This window comes from Poecile atricapillus, chromosome 19, assembly GCF_030490865.1.
Source record: "Poecile atricapillus isolate bPoeAtr1 chromosome 19, bPoeAtr1.hap1, whole genome shotgun sequence".
Lineage (NCBI taxonomy): Eukaryota > Metazoa > Chordata > Aves > Passeriformes > Paridae > Poecile > Poecile atricapillus.
Genome location: NC_081267.1, coordinates 8790181 through 8803607, shown reverse-complemented (window position 1 = coordinate 8803607; position 13427 = coordinate 8790181). Strand labels below are relative to the sequence as shown.

Below are 13427 nucleotides of genomic sequence, written 5' to 3'. Positions count from 1 at the left end.
GGCTGGGGGATGTGCCAGAGGGGGCTGTGTCACAGTGGCACCTCTGTGGCTGTGTCCTGGAGCCCCAGAGCAGCTGTGATGTCAGAAAGGGGCTGTGTGACAGCTCAGAGTTTGTTGTGTGACGTCACTGTGCAGCTATGGCATCATAGAGGGGACTGTGTGACATCACAGAGAAGGCTGTGACATCATGGCATGGCTGTATGACATCATTGCGCCACGTATGACATTGGTGCCGCAAAGAGCGGCGCCAATGGCGGGGCCGGAGGCGGCTCTGGGGGCGGGGCCGGGGCTGTGGGCGGGGCCGCAGCGGAGCAGCGCGATGGCTCCAGCGCTGGGGCCGGGGGCGCTCCCGGGGGGCGGCGAGAGGTGAGGGGGACCCCCGGCACCGGGACTCTTTGATCGCCCATTCCGGAGCGCGGAGGCGCCGCCATCCCACTGAACCCCCATTCCCGGCCGTGGGTCCCACCCTGCACCCCCTTATCGGGCACCAGGAACGCCTGCACCCCTTTCCCGGCCATCACGCCTGCCGCAGCCCCCAGAGCCCCCTTCTCCTTGACCCATTTTCCCCCCGGACCCCTATTCCTGCCTCTCCCTGCACCCAGCCCCTCCTTTCCTCAGCACTGAGGACACCCGGGACCCCTATTCCCAGCCATCCCGGCTTTCCCTGCCCTCTCCTGGCAATGGGGACACCGGGGACCCTTGGAGCTCCCTTTCCTGGATACAGGAACGCCCTGAACTCCAGCCATGCCACATCTAGCCAGCCCCAGCCTCCCCTCTTGTCAGTCCTGGCATCCCCAAATGCCCTTCCCGTCTCTCCCCGTTCCCCCTTTCCTTCAGCCGTGACCCCCCCGATCCCAAATCTCCAAATGTCCCCCCAGTTCTCCTCTCCCTGCGTTCCCTGCACGCGGCGCTGTTGGAGCCCGGCCCGGGCTTCCCGCAGTCCATGTCCATGGGGTCCCTGGCTGGGATCCCCTTCCAGCGCCGCCGCAGCGAGCGGGGCCGGGCGGAGCCGCAGCCGCCGGGGATGGCGGCCGGAACCGAGCCGGGATATTGGGATAGCCAGAGCTGGGATATTGGGATAGCCAGGGCTGGGATATTGGGATAGCCAGGGCTGGGATATTGGGATAGCCAGGGCTGGGATATTGGGATAGCCAGGGCTGGGATATTGGGATAGCCAGGGCTGGGATATTGGGATAGCCAGGGCTGGGATATTGGGATAGCCAGGGCTGGGATATTGGGATAGCCAGGGCCGGGATATTGGGATAGCCAGGGCTGGAATAACGGGATAGCCAGGGCTGGGATATTGAGATAGCCAGAGCCGGGATATTGGTGTTATAAATGCAATGGCAAAATAAGGTCAATAAAAAGCAATTTATTATAAAACAATTTAAGCACCTGCAACAAAAGAGAAAAACCACAATAAATAGGTCAGCGCAGCGCTGGGTGGACAGGGATCTATACCCAGAGGTATAGGTGTTCCCAAATCCACACTGTATGGGCTGCAGTCCGGGGTTCTTATAGGGGTTTTGTGCCCTGAGGCCAAAACTCCGAGCAGTCACTGTTCAACAAAGAGTCTTGATGGTTGGTTGAATGGATTTCCTGGAACCGGTGAACTGAATCAATAGACAGTGGGGCAGAGTCTCCTCATATGTAAAAAGGTCCTGGATGTTCCTTGATTTCATCCTGGTTTGGGCCATCAGGATGGAGTGGTTGGCTCCGGGGTTGGGGCCGATGAATATCTCGGCTGGGCTTCTTTCTTTGTCTAGTTTGATTGCTCCCCACCTGTAGCTTGTCAGGTGGGGTGTTCAGGTCCGGTGATGAGTATCTTGTCTGTTTCTTTTGTCCAGCCTGATGGCCCGTGTCCTGCTTATTCTTTTAGGCTGATGGGGGCTGGCTAGGATCATTATCCCGATGCCGGTAGAATTGTTATCTCTAAAATGGATGTTTGTGGCTGGATCTAGGGAGGAATCCTTGGCCACACTATATTTTATATTTTCTCATGTTATTATACTACAGATATATTTATTTAGGCCTTTACGAATTTTTATTCATAACTACATTTATTACATTGGGATAGCCAGGGCTGGGATATTGGGATAGCCAGGGCTGGGATACTGGGATAGCCAGAGCTGGGATATTGGGATAGCCAGAGCTGGGATATTGGGATAGCCAGGGCTGGGATATTGGGATAGCCAGGGCTGGGATACTGGGATAGCCAGAGCTGGGATATTGGGATAGCCAGAGCTGGGATATTGGGATAGCCAGGGCTGGGATATTGGGATAGCCAGGGCTGGGATATTGGGATAGCCAGGGCTGGGATATTGGGATAGCCAGGGCTGGGATATTGGGATAGCCAGGGCTGGGATATTGGGATAGCCAGAGCCGGCACAAGGAGCGGCACCGGCACGGGGCCAGCGGGGAGCTGCAGATGCTGCAGCAGCGGCACAGCCAGAGCGGGGCTGAGCGGGGGGAGCCGGGGCTGGGGGATCTGTGGGGCTGCGATGGCAACTGTGGCACCGCCATGGGGATCCCTGAGATCCAGGCTGAGGGATTAACAAATTCCCTGGCTCACAGCTGCAGGGAATGTCTCCGGAAATATGTCAGATATGGGCGGGAGGCGCTGGAGTGTAAAGGTGGGGAGGACAGAGTTCCCAGGGGATATGGGAATGGGAATGTGGGATCGGGGAGGGCAAAATTTGGGAACATTTGAATTCCCATGGAAATTCCATGGATGGATCTCAGACATCATCCCATTCCCATGGGACCTCAACGGATGGATCCAGCTGCTGTCCCATTCTGTAGATGGATCTCACTGCTATGCCATTCCCATGGAATTCCATGGGCAAATCTTCCTATCCCACTGCCATGGGAGCTCCAATCCGGTTCCCCCCAAACCCATCCTGGGGGACCCCCCATGACCCACCCATCCACCCCAAACTCTTCCTGGGTCCCCCCTCATCCCCCCACAACGGGAATTCCTGGGAGTCCCCCCGTGTCCCCTCCCCCAGGACTATGGGGGTCCCACCCTGCCTGTCCGTGCACCCCCAGATTTCTTCCACAGCCCCCCTGTGATGGTGGAGGGTGGGGGCCGAGTGCTGGTGCCCCCCTGCCTGCAGCAGATCCAGCGGTGAGGGCAGTTCGGGGGGTCCCTCAGCATTTGGGGTCCCTGGGATTTGGGGTGACCCCCCGGGCTCTCCAGGATCTCCCTGAACACGCTGACGCTGCCCGTGCGCAGTGAGAAGGTTCAAACCCAGCACGGGGTCCCCAGCACTGCCACCCGCATTGCCCAGGTACCCCCAAACCTGCCGAGAACCCCCAAATCCCCCGGGACACCCCAACCTCCTCTGATCCCAAACACAGCCCTGGATGCTCCAAAAACTCCCCAAGACTGCAAAACCCCATACAGACATTGAGAAGGTTCATACCTGGCATGGGGTCCCTATCTGCATTACCAGCAGGTTCCCTAAAACAACCCATCCCTAAAAATGTCACTTAAAGCCGTCATGATCCCCCCTCAAAAGGGGTTTGTGGGGCTGTGACTGCACAAACACCCTAAAATGGGGAGGAAAAAACACCCCTGTAGTGGTGGGATCCCCCCCAAAAAACCTGAAAAAGAGAAAAACTCCTCTTCAGAGGGGCCTGAAGACCCTGAAAGGCCCTGGAAGAGGGACAAGATCCCCTCCTCTGCTGGGGCCTCCCCGAGCCGGGAACTCTCCCGTTCCTGCACTCGGGGGAGCCCCGAACGACGGCGGCTCCTGGGCTGAGCCCCCCTCAGCCGGGGCTGCGGGGGGAACTGGGGGGGCTGGGACGGGGCTTGGGGGTCCTGGGGTGAACTGGGGGACCCTCAGTGCTCCCACCTCCCCCTGTTCCCCTGTCCCGCCCTGTCCCCATTGTTCCCCCAAACCTCCGCTGCCCCCAGCTCGGTTTGGGGGGGACCCAGCCCCTTCCCATCGTGTCCCGGCCGGCCCCGCTCACCCGAGGGCTCCGAACCACGCCCAGGGACAGAGGAGGGACAGAGGAGGAGGAAGAGGAGGGACAGAGGAGGAGGAAGAGGAGGAGCAGGAGGAGGAAGAGCTGGAGCAGGCAGAGGAGGCTCCACGTGCGCTCCCCGCTCTCTGGATCTGCAGCTCCTTCGGGACCATCGCCCCCCATCCCGCAGGTGCCCGGGGAGGGGGAGCTCGCCCCAAATACCCCGGGGGTCCCTGGGTTTGGGGTTTTTGGGGGGGATGTTTGGGGATGGCAGGGCTCCAGAGCCGAGCCACAGATGCTCCTCGGGGGGACCCCGGGGGTCCCCGGGAGGTGTTTTTGGGGGGTCCCGGTGGCGGCAGAGCCCCGGCAAAGGGGCCGGGGGGATGCGGGTCCGGCATGGCCGGGAAAGGGGCTCGGGGCTCCCGGTGCCGGCAGTGGCTGCTCCCAGCATTGCCCAGTTGCTCCCCCCGTGTGGTTCCAGTGTCCTCGGCACCGCAGGACGAGCCAAATCACTCCCAGTCATTCACTATTAGGGTACAATTTGTCTCCATTTTCCCCAAATGTTGTCTCAATTATTTCCCCCACTTTTGCTCCATTTTCCCCCAATTTATTCCCATTTTTGCACAGTTTTATTTAATTTTTCCCCAATTTTCCCCCGTTTTTATTTCATTTTTTCCCTATTTTTTCTCCATTTTTCCTCATTTTTATCCCATTTTCATATAATTTTCCCCCATTTTATCCTATTTTTTTATTTTTCCCCAAGTTTTTCCCCATTTTTCTCCTTTTTTCCTCCATTTCCCCCTTTTTTTATCTCATTTTTTTCTCTATTTTTCCCTATTTTCCCCCCCTATTTTTCCTCCACTTTCCCTTAACTTTTTCCTCATGTTTTCTCATTTTTTCAGTTTTTTTTCCCAATATTTAATCTACTTTTTCTCAATTTCCCCATTTTACACCACTTTTGCTCCATTTTTCCCCAATTTTTTCCTTATGTTCTCTCCTATTTTCTCCATTTTCTGCCATTTTTCTCCCATTTTTCCTTCACTTTTACCATTTTTATTCCCTTTTTCTTCCATTTCTCTCCCAGTTTCCTGCCTTTTTTCCCCATTTTTATCCCAATTTATTCTCATTTTTCCCCATTTTTCCCAATTTTCTTCCATTTTTTTCTCCATTTTTTCCCCAATTTTTCCTCCATTTCTCTCCCATTTCCAGCATTTTTTCCTATTTTTATAGCATTTTCCCCATTTTTCTCTCATTTTTGCTCCATTTTTCCTCCATTTTTCTCTTTTTTCCCATTTTTTCCAGCTTTTTCCAGATTATTTTTTTCTTTCTTTTCCTCACTTAATCCTGGATTTTTTCCCATTTTTCCCAATATTTTCCCCAATTTTTTTCCTCCCTTTTTTCCCATTTTTCCTGATTTTTGCCTATTTTTTTCCCAAATTTTTCCTGTTTTTTTCCTGTTTTTTTTTTCCTATTTCTTTTCCTGATTTTCCCCTCATTTTTCACATTTTTTTTCAATTTTTTTCCCATTTTTTTCCTGATTTTTGCCTCTGATATGTCTTAATTTTTCCCCATTTTTTCCTGATTTTTGCCTGTTCTTTACCTAAATATTTCCTGGCTTTTTCCCAATTTTTTTCCATTTTCCAAGGGTTTTTTTCCCCGCCTTCTTTTCCTCATTTTTTCCCTGATTTCTTCCTGGATTTTTTCCCAGATTTTTCCTGGTCTTCTTCCTCCTTGATTTCCTGATTTTTCCCCTGTTTTTTCCCAATTTTTTTCCCCCATTTTTGTCCAGATTTTCCCCCATTTTTTCCTGATTTTTCCCTGTTCCTTTCCCAGTTTTTTCCAGGTTATTCCCTATTTTTTTTCTAAATTTTCCCCTGATTTTTCCCTGTATTTCCTAATTTTTTTTCCTGATTTTTCCTGATTTTTTTCCAAGTCTCTTTCCTCTCTCTTTTCTTGATTTTCCCCATTTTTTTCCTGATTTTTCTTGATTTCTTTTCCTGATTTTTCCTCTTTCTATTTCTGATTTTTTCCCAATATTTTCCCAATTTTTTCAAAAATTTTCCTTGATTTTTTTGTGGTTTTGTTCCCATTTTTTCCCCTAGATTTTTCCATTTTCCTTTCCCAAATTTTTCTGGTTTTCCCCAAATTTTTCCTGATTTTTCTTCATTATTTTTTTTTTATTTTTCCAGGTTTTTTTATCCTTTCCCTGATTTTTTTCCCTGATTTTCCTTTTTCTTTACAATTTTTTCTGATTTTTTTCCCAATTCTTTTTCTGATTTTTATGCAGTTTTTCCCCAAATATTTCTGGCTTTCCGTTGATTTTTTCAATTTTTTTCCAAATTTTTCCCTGATTTTTTTCCCAGGGTCTTTTCGTCTTTCTTTTCCTGATATTGTACCTGATTTTTTCCCAATTTTTTTCATGCTTTTCCCATTTTTTCCTGATTTTTTTCCTCTTCTTCTCCCAAATTTTTCTAGTTTTTTCTCAGTTTCTTCCCAAATTTTCCTGGTTTTTCCCATTTTTTTTCCCATTTTACCAGATTTTATTCCTCTTTCTTTTCCTGATTTTCCCCAATTTTTCCCAGTTCTTTCCCAGTTTTTTTTCCTGATTTTTCCCATTTTCCCCAAATTTTTCTTGTTTTTTCTTGATTTTTTCTTTCTTTTCCTATTTTTCCTGATTTTTCCTCATGTTTTCTGATTTTTCCTGATTTTCCCAGTTTTTTTCTGCTTTCTTTCCTGATTTTTTTCCCTGAGTTTTCCTTGAGGTTTCTCCTTTTTTTTTTCCCCAAATTTTTCCTGGTTTTGCCAACTTTTTGTCAAATTTTTCCCTGTTTTTCCCAAATTTTTCCCATTTTTTCCCATTTTTTCCCCAAATTTTTTTGATTTCGCCCTGGGGTTTTTTTTTCTGTTTTTCCCTGATATTTCCCCTTTATTTTCCTTGAATTTACCCTGGTTTTTTTCCCATTATTTCCCCATTTTTCTAGTTTCCTTTGCACTCCCAGTCTAATCCCAGTCACTCCCAGTATGAGGCCAGTGGCCCCCAGTTGCTCCCTGTCAGTTCCAGTATAACCCCAGTAGCCTCCAGTGTGATCCCTGGGACTCCCTGTCTTTCCCAGTATATCCCAGTCAGCCCCAGCACGCTCCCAGTCATTCCCAGCTCCTCCCAGTTGCTTTCAGCATGATCCCAGTTTCTCACAGCCACTCCCAGTCAATCCCAGTATGATTCCAGTCACCCTCAGTGGGATCCCAGTCTCAGCCAGCAGGGACCCAGCTGCTCCCACTGTGATCCCAGTATGATCCCAGTTGAGTATGATCCCAGAATAGTTGTAATTCTTCCCCGTTCCTACCAGTATGGTCCCAGTTGTCCCTGGAATAGTCCCAGTCCATCTCAGCATGGTCCCACTCACTCCCAGTTGCCCCCAGTGTGGTTCCAGCTGTTCCCAGTATGGTCACAGTCACTCCCAGTATATCCCATCTGCCCTCAGCATGCTTGTGCTCATTCCCAGTCATTCCCAGTTACCCCAGTAGGGTTCCAGTTACCCCAGTACAAACCAGTCCCTGCCAGTGCTGCCACTCCTGGGATCCCCCAGCCCTCTCTGTGTTCCCCCCTCCCGCATCTCCCCAGAGGAGCCCCAAGGGCTGGCAGTCCCCAGCCAGGGTCCCCAGCCAGCCCCAGGTTGGATCTGCAGCCCCCAATTTTCCCAGTTTCCCTCTCCTTTTCCCCGGGCCGGGTTCCCCCCGTCCCCAGCGGGTGGGAGCAGCGGAGAGCCCCGCGCTGCCCATCCCGACCTGTCCCGGCTCCATCCCCGCTCCTGCCGTGGGCTGTGAGGGGTTTGGGAACGGGGCACCGAGGGTGTCACTGCTCCTGGAGGAGGAGGAGGAGGGGTGAAGAAGGAGAGAGAGAAGGAATGGAAGTAGGAGAAGAAGCTGGTGTTAGGGAGGAGGAAGAGGAGGAGCCAGAGGAAGAAGAAGAGGAGGGACAAAGGAGGATCATGGAAAGGAGGAGGAAACACGAGGTCGAGCACTCCTGAATTCACAGCCCCTCACCAATGGGATCCCACCCATGGGATCATCACCCCCCATCCCAGCAATGACCAGGGAGGGGGAGCTTGACCCAGATATCCTGGGGGGTACCTGGGTGGGTTTTACTGGGAAATGTTTGGAGAATGAAGAACTCCAAACCTGAGTGAAAAATGCCCCTTGGGGGGACATTGGGGGGTCCTGGTGGTGGCTGCTGTCAGAGGCAGCCTGGAGGAGCAGAGCCCTGTGTCCCCCCAGACCCCAAAGTGGGGAGGCCAGAGAGGGGGAGCACTGCAATTCATGGGACCCTCCATAGCCTGGAGAGGGGCAGGGGGGACTCCTTGGACCTTCTGCACCCCAAAGCAGAGAGTAAGGGGAGAAGGGACCATAGGAATCCAAAAAGCCCCATCATCCCTAAATGAGGAGATGGAAATGGGGGGAACTTTTTGGATTTCTGGCACTCCCAGCAACCTGGGGTGGGCAGGGACTGAGTAGACAGAGGAACCCCAGTGCAAGCATGACCCCCAGGAGCTGGGACAGGGGGGAATCCCTGAACCGCAAAGGAGAGAGAACAGAGATGGGAAACTCCTGGGAGGCATTTTCAGGGCTGAATTTTGGTGTTTGGGAGGATTTTATGGGGCCCCAGACGCCCGGTAACTTCTAAAGATGAACTTGGTCAGGAGGAACACCCTAACCCAATGTGCTCATGCATTGCATATTTCCGCAAACAAGGATTTCTCATTCCCAAACCTTGGCCAGATGGAGAAGGAGGCTGTGAGGAAGAGGAAGATACCCCAGGACACCCAGGCAGGTGAGGAGGAAGTCAGTGCCCCTTTCCCCCTCTCTCCTGCTCCATCTCCCAGCCCAGCCTGGCCCCCGGCTGCAGGACAACCCCGCTGCCGACGCCGTCCTGCCGGGGACGCACTGGGGGGATCTCCTTCCCCTTCCCTCTGGCACGGAGGCAAATCCCATCCTCTCCTTGTCCTTCCTCCCCCAGACAAGGAGCTGAGGATGGAGACCAGGGAGGAAAAATCCCCACAGCAGAACCTCGTGGAAGAGTCTGTTTTGAGCAGCTCCACAGCACAGGAATCCAATGGGGAGGAAAAGCCCCAGAGATCCTGCAGGAGGAGGGGCTCCAAACCCATCCCAGGGTGCTCTGAGGAGGAAAGACCCACCCTGTGCCAGGAAGGCGGCCGGAGATCCAGCCAGGGCTCTGAGCTGGTGGTCCATGAGCAGCTTCAGGATGGGGAGAAGCCCTACAAGTGCTTGGAGTGTGGGAAGAGCTTCAGCCAGAGCACCAAACTGATCTGCCACCAGATGATCCACACTGGGGAATGGCCTTACGAGTGTGGGGAATGTGGGAAGGGATTCAGCTACAACTCGCAACTCATCCGTCACCGGCGCATCCACACTGGGGAGAGGCCCTACGGGTGTCCCAAGTGTGGGAAGAGGTTTCAGAGGAGCTCCCATCTCCTCAGGCACCAGCGGATTCACACGGATGAGAGGCCCTTCCGCTGCCCCGAGTGCAGGAAGGGCTTCAAGCACAACTCCCACCTCATCAGTCACCAGCGCATCCACACTGGGGAGAGGCCCTACGAGTGTCCTGAGTGTGGGAAGAGGTTTCACACCATCTCCAGTCTCCTCATACACCAGCGGATTCACACGGATGACAGGCCCTTCCGCTGCCCCGACTGTGGGGAGGGCTTCAACCAAAACTCCCACCTCATCACCCACCGGCGCATTCACACTGGGGAGAGGCCCTACGAGTGTGGGGAATGTGGGAAAAGCTTCAGCCACAGCTCCAGCCTGATCCTCCACCAGAGGACCCACACCAGGGAACGTCCCTATGAGTGTGAGGAATGTGGGATGACCTTCAGCCAGAGGTCCCAACTCACCATCCACCAGCGCATCCACACTGGGGAGAGGCCCTACGAGTGTTCTGAGTGTGGGAAGAGGTTTCACAGCAGCTCCAATCTCCTCCTGCACCAGCGGATTCACACGGATGAGAGGCCCTTCCGCTGCCCCGAGTGCAGGAAGGGCTTCAAGCGAAACTCCACCCTCATCACCCACCGGTGCATCCACACTGGGGAGAGGCCCTACGAGTGTACCCAGTGCGGGAAGAGCTTCACCTGGAAATCTAGCTTGACCAAACACCAACGGAGGCACCGGTAAGGGAAGCCCTGTAAATGCCCCAAGTGCAGGAAGAGCTTTGTGCACTGCTCCATCTTCATCCCGCCTTGGAGGACCGAGGTCAGGAAGAGACCTGGTGATCCATGTTCCCTGTGGTCCAGGCTGGGAAGACACCTGTACCTTTTCCTGCCCATGGCAATGTCATGATGTGGTATCAAAGAATGTGAGAGTCTGACCATGTCCTTGTCATTATATTCAGTCCCATATCAGGTCATTGCCAGGGGCACGAAAAGGACTCCCTCTCTCTCACCAGAGGAGAAGAGTGTCCTTTCCTGGCAGGAGGAGATACGTGGCCAGAAAGAGCCAGTTTGTGGTGGTTTATTTTTCCCTGTAAATAGTTTTTCTTATCTATTCTGTTACCACGGTTGTTTCTGTTCCTGTTTGTTCCTTATCTCGTAGCTGTTCTCAATAAATTGTTCTTTATCCCAGCCTGGGATCTTTGCCTTTTCTGCTTTCCATGGGAGGTGGGAGGGAAGCGAGCAGCAGCGCGGTTTTAGCGGGAGCAGGAAATTGGGGAATGCCATTCGTGAAGCCCAGCCCGTGGAAACCGAGCATCCCAGCTGGTGCCAGGCCTGGTTGCCATGGCAGCAGCCTTGGGAGCGGGTCCCTGGCTGGGGGCTGTGGGAACCTCTTCCCTCTGGTGCCCAGGGATAGGAGTGGAGGGAGCGGCTGGAGCTGAGGTGGGCAGGTTTAGGCTGGATGTGAGGAAAAGGTTTTTCCCGTGGGGCTGCTGGGGCACTGAACAGGCTCCCCAGGGAAGGCTCCCAGCTCCAGGGCTGGCTGAGCTCCAGCAGCGTTTGGCCAGCGCTGCCAGGCCCAGGCTGGGATTGTTGGGGTGTCCTGTGCAGGGCCAGCAGTTGGACTGGAGGATCCCCATGGGTCCCTCCCAACTCAGCCAATTCTGTGGCTCTGGGATCCCATGAGCCTGGGAATGGGACTGGAAATGGTTGCCATGGCAATGGGCTCTGGCTCCAGGCCTGAGCTGGTGTCCATGGCAACCATCCCTGGCATGGGGTCTCCATGGAGCTGCCAAGGGACTGACCATAGCAAGAGGGCCTGTGATGGTTGCCATGGTAACAGACCATAGCAATGGGGCAGATGTTGCCATGGGAACAGACCACAGCAGGGAGACAGCTCTGGCCAGGAGCAGCTCCTGAGCACAGCCCAGCAGGGCTGGGGCCCTGCCAGGGCAGCTCAGGGACACGAGCAGGCCCAGACAGAGCTCCCAGGGGCTCAGCACTGGCAGGGGCTGTGAAATGTCCCAGAGGGGGCTGTGTCACAGCAGCACCTCTGTGGCTGTGTCCTGGAGCCCCAGAGCAGCTGGGATGTCAGAAAGGGGCTGTGTGACAGCTCCGAGTGGGTTGTGTGAGGTCACAGATGGGGCTGTGACATCACAGAGTTTGTTGTGTGAGGTCACTGAGCAGCTACGGCATCATAGAGGGGATTCTGTGACATCAGAAATCAGGGTGTGATGTCACAGTGTGGGCTGGGTGATATCACTTAGTGGGCTGTGACATCACAGAGAAGACTATGACATCAGAGGTTGAATGCATGACATCACAGAGTGGGTTGTGACATCACAGAGTTTCTGTATGACATCACAGAGCCACCACAGGGTGGGCTGTGACATTACTGAGTGGGCTGTGAGGTCACAGAGCAGATACCACAATCCCTGAGGGCAGCTCTGTGACATCAGACAGCAGATTGTGACATCACAGAGCAGCTGTGTGACAGCAGAGAGAAGAGTGTGTGATGTCAGAGAGAAGGCTGTGACATCAGAGAGTAGGTTCTGTTATCTCAGAGGGGCTGGGACATCACAGTCCAGACTGGGACATCACAGAATGGCTGTGGGACATCCCGAGGTCTGTGGGGCATGGGACAGGGGGACAGGGAACCCCCGTCAGCATCCCTGTGTCCCCAGGGCCAGAGCCTGGGCCAGGGCTCCTTCACCCTGTCACCAACGAGGGCTTGAGAGCGCTTAAAAAATCCCCAGCAAGGGAGCAGCAAAAACCAGATTTAATATTAAGCACCAGCAGCACAAAGTTCCTTGGCAAGAGTCACTCTGCTCCTGACTGGACACTTCAGGCACAGCAAGGAAACAAACAACAACAAAACCAAACAAAATCCAGGCAATCCAAATCCAACCAGAAATGAACCCAGAACTGTCCGTATGTGTGTGTGTCTGTGACAAAAGGACAGTGAGGTCAAGGATAAAAGGAATATGGCCTAAAAACTTAACAGAGGTCAAACTTAACAGGACTTCACTTATACCTTAACCATTAATTGATACCTTCAACTTCACAGTTTAGCAAAAGAACAGCAGTTATACAGTATTTAATCTAATTTTTAACCTATGACTTTTTGATTTAACAGAGGAATTACACTTAAAAATATTCAAATTAGCTTCTAATTTATATTAAAAGTGACAGTTTATGTTGGGGAAGATGAAACAGGGAAACCTTGCGAATACGATTGTTTAACAACAGATTCTGAAGGTATGAAGCCTAGAATTGAAATAGAAATGAAAGCTTGCTTTGAGTCATAAGATACTGAGTACTAGTTACTATATGACCAAAGAACAATAGCCTAGCCAGCTAAAGGAGAATCCCTGATTGGTAAAACAATGTCCTTCTGCTGATAGAAAGTCCAAAGGTCAAGAAGCAAGGAAAGAACTTGTAAAGCTTTTTAGAGTTTAAAATGCAACACTCTATGTTAATATGGGGAAGTGAGGGTACAGAGGAGCCCGCTGGGCCCGAGATACTGGCTCTCCCCTGGCGAGGAGATACTTCTCTGTAAGAGCGACACAATGTCACTCACAGGGGTCTTTGAGTTAGTTATGTTAAACTGTTGTGTTTCATTGGTGTTCCCCCCTGCTGTCCCACCCCGATACAGGTATCTCGGGCTTCCCCCCGCCCCTCTCCTTCCCCATAAATATCCTGGGTTTTCCTCTGTTCGGGAGATTCGCTGTTACCGGCACCCTTTGCCGAAGCTTTGCCTGAATAAAGGCTTGTGCCTCGGTGGAACGCTGGACCAGCTGTCTCGTCCCTGCTTCCTGTGTTGCCTGCCGCCGCCGCTGCCGAGCTGAGCTGAGCTGGAATCACTATACTATTACTGAGCTGAGCTGGAATCACTATACTATTACTGAGCTGAGCTGGAATCACTATACTATTACTGAGCTGAGCTGGAATCACTATACTATTACTGAGCTGAGCTGAAATCACTATACTATTACTGAGCTGAGCTGGAATCAC

The 13427-nt window shown here is 52.5% G+C and overlaps 1 pseudogene; it reads left to right on the top strand.

Annotated features, from left to right (window-relative positions):
- The window catches only part of LOC131586389 (zinc finger protein 208-like), a 77024-nt pseudogene that overhangs the window by 2590 nt on the left and 61007 nt on the right, over positions 1-13427 (top strand).